Below are 6020 nucleotides of genomic sequence, written 5' to 3'. Positions count from 1 at the left end.
AGCTGTATCACCATTTCTCTTGTTTTTAACAGCTTGCTTTCTAGAGTCTTTGTCTTTCTGTAATAACTAGCAGACTTAATTGGGTTGTTGATACTTTGCTTGTGTTGCCCGAAGAGTTCCACATATTCATCTGTGGTCAAGTTACAAATTTTTGCCTTGTCTCAGCAATAAGCCTATCAGTTTGAAGGATCACAATGGTGAATCGTTGGAACACTGCATTCTTGGGAAAATGAGTTAAAATTAGGTTCTTAAGATATGGTCACCATATTTCCTTGCGGTTCTGCTTCACGACGGCCGCCAGAACTACTCCAACAACATTGGTTCTGGTGATGGCCAGAACAGCCGTGAGCGATGGGAGGTTGCGCCAAGGACGCTCAGGCCGGTGACCGGCGCAGCGAGCATAGGGGGGCTCCAACCAGGCGTGGGGCGGCGCGATCGACTCTGGGGGACGCCAACCACAAGAGCCTGGTCAACAAGGTCGTGCTACCTGAGGTTTGTGTTTCCTGCAATGAGAATGAGACGGGCCATATCCCTGCCTTTTGCCCTGCTGTCTGTGGTATATGCGGTCTATCTGATCATATGGTTCATGAGCCTTGCTCCGGTGCACCCCCTAACTCAATTTCCTAGGGATATTCTTGACCTCCGCCATCTATTTTTTCTCTGGCCCGCCACTGCCCATATCCAAACCCCGTAGCCCATATCCAAGCCCTGTATAACCCATACGTATGTATACGGTGGCATCCCGAAAAAAAAGGATGACACGACCCACGACCAGGTACGACCTGTCGACGGTCGATCCATCAATCACGCAGCTCCATAATTCACGCGGCTCCTCCATCATTCTGTTGAGGTTCTGTAGGAATATCGGCGGTGGCGATCTCGTCTGAGAGCGCGCGCGGCACCGTCATGAACCTCCAGCGCTCGCAGGTACCGCATCCCGTTTCCCCATGTTTGTCTCGCTCGCGGCAACATCAAACGAACTGCCGCTGTTTTCGTCGTAGTGGTTAACCTAGCGGGGCGGGTAACCTAGCTTTCCGGCGGTCCAGGCCATCGCAGATCTTGTTCTGGTAGTGCTGCTCGTCGTGATATACACAGTGATCACGCGGGCTAAAGTGGGTTTGTTCTGTCTAGGGTTAACCTAGCATCGGTTGCCGTCGGTTGTGTGCACGACGGCTTCGTTATTTGATGCGACGGCTTACCTAGGTATCCGACGATCCAAAGTGATCACGACTGGTGCCGTGGCTAGGAATCCGGCGGCGTATGTTATCACGGGTAGCGTTGCTTCTCACGATCCAAAGTGATCACGTACTTGATCCGTGGGCATCTTCCTTACTAGGGTTGATGTACCTTAACGCCGATGACCGGTGTGGAGAGGGAGGAGGATCCATGGGTGGTCAGAGGTCGTTGGCGTCGGTTGTGTGCACGACCTGAACGCCCTCGGTTGGGGCGCTCTCTGGTTGGGGTAGTTTATTTAACATCTGTGATCGTGTGCTAGGTGTTGTATATGTCAGCATTGATAATGTTTGCACATGTGATGATACATATTATTTGTTGTAGGAAATGGCGGACGATGAGTTAACTGATATGATGTATGACATGGAGTTTGGAGAACTGATGAAAGACTGGATAGAAGATTGGTCAGATGATAAAAATTCAGATCGTGGAGATAGGTCAGAGAATGGGGACGAATTGGAAGATCTTAATGTGAGTGTCATTATCATGTTGTAATTTTTTGGTGGCATCCGACAATATTATATTTTTGTGTTGAAAATTTATAGATGGATGAGCATGATGATGGTCAGGAAAACAATGAGCATGATAATGGTGAGGAAAATAACTCGGAGATCTCGAATGAAGATTACATTAGTCAGGTATGGAAGTGAAAATTTTTATTGGCATGCAAATTGAATTAATCCTGGAATATCATATGTGTATTTGTTTTATGTTTTTCAGCTCATTTCCGAATGTCATAATGCGTACAACTATTAAGGTGAATCCGACACGGAGACATGCCTTGATGACGAATCATTAGCTGCACCTGATTCTGGGGAGTCGCAGTCGTCGGTCATCATGAGTGAGGTATCTATGTAGTAAATGTTGTATGGAAGTAATGTTATACCATAGAAAACTGTTTTCATGGCTATGTTATGATTGTGTAGGTGACAGAAGATGAGGGAAAAATGAATGTCCAAGATATCGCCAGTGCAGATGATAAGAGGGATATGTTCATGCAGATAATACAAATGACTTTTACGTCTCACGAGGCTGCGTATGATTTCTACAACAGCTATGCTAGAGATAATGGTTTCAGCATTAGAAAGAATAAGGTCAGGTATAGCAAAACTGAATCACGTCATATGCGTTATAGGCGGTTTGTTTGTTCCAGACAAGGAAAACGTGATAGCAGGTTGCTAACCAAGGAAGGACACAGCCGTAGGCTCAGACCGAGACACGCTGCCACTGCGAAGCGCACCTGACCGTGAAGCTTGACCAAAAGCGTGGGGTCTGGTATGTTGAAAGTTTTGAGGACAAGCATAGCCATATCTTGGCAGGACCGGACGAGGTACCTTTTCTTTGGTCCCACAGAAAAATCAAATAGTACCAGAGAGCTGAGATACTGTCCATGGGAGCTGCAGGGATTAGAATTCACGACATGATGGATTCCTTCATTAGCAAACATGTATGGTATGATGGTGTTGGTTTTACCAGGCGTGAAATATACAACCTTTGTGCCAGGGAGAAGAGGAAGCTGCTTTCAAAAGGTGATGCTGCCACAGTCATATGCATCATGGCCAGTAGGAAACAAAGGGATCCTAGCTTCTTTTTCGAGTACAAGGTAGATAAGGAAGGACATATGAATAGGATGTTCTGGTGTGACTCCCATTCTCGTCATGACTATGAGGACTTCGGCGACGTGCTTGTATTTGATAACACGTGCAAGATGAACCGGTATGGTATGCCATTCATACCTTTTGTTGGTCTTAACAATCATCGGAAGACCACTGTTTTGGCTTGTGCCATAGTTGTGACGCCCCCGATTTAATCGTACACTAATCATACACGCAAACGTGTACGATCAAGATCAGGGACTCACGGGAAGATATCACAACACAACTCTACAAATAAAATAAGTCATACAAGCATCATATTACAAGCCAGGGGCCTCGAAGGCTCGAATACAAGAGCTCGATCATAGACGAGTCAGCGGAAGCAACAATATCTGAGTACAGACATAAGTTAAACAAGTCTGCCTTAAAAAGGCTAGCACAAACTGGGATACAGATCGAAAGAGGCGCAGGCCTCCTGCCTGGGATCCTCCTAAGCTACTCCTGGTCGTCGACATCGGGCATCACATAGTAGTAGGCACCTCCGGTGTAGTAGGGGTCGTCGTCGACGGTGGCGTCTGAATCCTGGGCTCCAACATCTGGTTGCGACAACCAGGTAGAAGGGATAGGGGAAAAGAGGGAGAAAGCAACCGTGAGTACTCATCCAAAGTACTCGCAAGCAAGGAGCTACACTACATATGCATGGGTAAATGTGTAAAGGGCCATATCGGTGGACTGAACTGCAGAAAGCCAGAATAAGAGGGGGATAGCTAATCCTGTCGAAGACTACGCTTCTGGCCACCTCCATCTTGCCGCATGTAGAGGAGAGTAGACTGAAGTCCTCCAAGTAGCATCGCATAGCATAACCCTAACCGATGATCCTCCCCTCGTCGCCCTGTGAGAGAGCGACCACCGGTTGTATCTGGCACTTGGAAGGGTGTGTTTTATTAAGTATCCGGTTCTAGTTGTCATAAGGTCAAGGTACAACTCCAAATCGTCCTGTTACCGAAGATCACGGCTATTCGAATAGATTAACTTCCCTGCAGGGGTGCACCACATACCCCAACACGCTTGATCCCATTTGGCCGGACACACTTTTCGGGGTCATGCCCGGCCGCGAAAGATCAACATGTCGCAGCCCCACCTAGGCACAACAGAGAGGTCAGCACGCCGGTCTAAACCTAAGCGCACAGGGGTCTGGGCCCATCGCCCTTAGCACACCTGCACGCTGCGAACGCGGCCGGAAGCAGAACTAGCCCCCTTAATACAAGAGCAGGCTTACGTTCCAATCCGACGCGCGCCACTCAGTCGCTGACGTCACGAAGGCTTCGGCTGATACCACGACGTCGGGATACCCATAACTACTCCCGCGTAGATGGTTAGTGCGTATAGACCAAATGGCCAGACTCAGATCAAATACCCAGATCTCGTTAAGCGTGTTAAGTATCCGCGAACGCCGACCAGGGCCAGGCCCACCTCTCTCCTAGGTGGTCTGAACCTGCCCTGTCGCTCCGCCTCAAAGATCCACTCGCGGGTGCTCCTACGAGCCGACCCGTCTTTAATCACCACATGTATCATGTATAAAGTATATAGTATATACCCGTGATCACCTCCCGAGTGATCACGGCCCGATAGTATAGCATGGCAGACGGACAAGAACGTAGGGCCACAGATGGAAATACTAGCATCCTATACTAAGCAAGTAGGATTGCAGGTAAAGGTATCAACAGTAATAGCAAGGACAGGCTATGCATCAGGATAGGAATAACGAAAACAGTAACATGCTACACTACTCTAATGCAAGCAGTATAGAGGAGAGTAGGCGATATCTGGTGATCAAAGGGGAGGCTTGCCTGGTTGCTCTGGCAAGAGAGAGGGATCGTCAACTCTGTAGTCGTACTGGGTAGCAGCGGCGTCGGCCTCGGTGTCTATCGAGAGAAGAGGGGGGGAAACAATAAATATATAAGCAAGCATATGCATAGTGATGCATGACATGACAAGTAACGACGTTAGAGGTGCCCTAACGCGGTAGTAGGTGATACCGGTGAAGGGGGAAAACATCCGGGAAAATATCCCCGGTGTTTCGTGTTTTCGGGCAGAGGAGCCGGAGGGGGAAAGTTGCGAGTTTGGCATGTTAGGGGTGCGTGGCGGATGAACGGGCTGCGTATCCGGGTTCGTCTCGTTATTCTGAGCAACTTTCATGTAGAAAGTATTTTCATCCGAGTTACGGATTAAAAGATATGATTTTCTAAAGATTTTAATAATTTCTGGAATTTAATTAATTATTTAAATTAATTCGAAAAACAGATTAATGACATCAGCAGTCAACAGGGTTGACTTGGTCAACCTGACCAGTGGGTCCAGTGGGACCCACCTGTCATACACTGTTTAGGTTAATTACAGATTAGTTAATTTAAACATGATTAATTAACTTAATTAATTCACTAATTAATTATTAATTTTATTAATTCATTTTTATTTTATTTCGTTTATTGAAGTGGGGCCTATAGGTCAGTGAGATAGGGGCGGCCCAGTCAGCAGTTGACCCAGTCAACAGGTCAACAGGGGGCCCTCGGCCCACCAGTCAGTGGCCCAGGTGGTGGGACCCGCGGTGCCAGGTCAGCAGGTCCGGCTCTCGCCGCCGGTGACCAAAAGCACGGCGCCGACCCGCCGGAGTTCGCCAAAATTTGTGCTCAGGGCACGGATCCGCGCGTGCCTGGGCCCGTTCGAACAAGCGCGAAGGCGCGCATCTAGTGGTGGTGGTGGTTCGTCCCGAGGTCGCCGGAGCTGTCGCCGGCGAGCAGAGAGGCGGACGTCGGGGCTCGGGTGAGTGGCGGGTTTCGTCTGCAGGCCACCAAAATGGGCGGGACCGGTCGCATTCGAACGGCAAGACGACGGCGGAGCGAATGGGGGTGGCTGCGGAGGCTGTGGTGGCCGGAGTCGAGCGCCACGGGCTCGACGGCGGCGAGGTGGTTCGGGCGTGAGGCGAGGCCGCCGTGGGCGCGAGCCAGCAGGGCTCACTGACGGCGCGTGTAGAGGGCAGAGAGGAGGACCGAGGTCCTCACCGGCGTTGAAGGGGAGTGGGGGCGTCGAGGCGTGAGGGAGTTCATCGCGGAGGCAGGCCGGCGAGGAAGGGCTTGACGAATCCGGCGAGGGCGGCGCCGTGCGCGGTCGTCGGCGCTGAGGACGGGGACG

The sequence above is a fragment of the Triticum dicoccoides genome, chromosome 5A (assembly GCF_002162155.2).
Source record: "Triticum dicoccoides isolate Atlit2015 ecotype Zavitan chromosome 5A, WEW_v2.0, whole genome shotgun sequence".
Classification (NCBI taxonomy): domain Eukaryota; kingdom Viridiplantae; phylum Streptophyta; class Magnoliopsida; order Poales; family Poaceae; genus Triticum; species Triticum dicoccoides.
Note: the sequence above shows the minus strand (reverse complement) of the source record.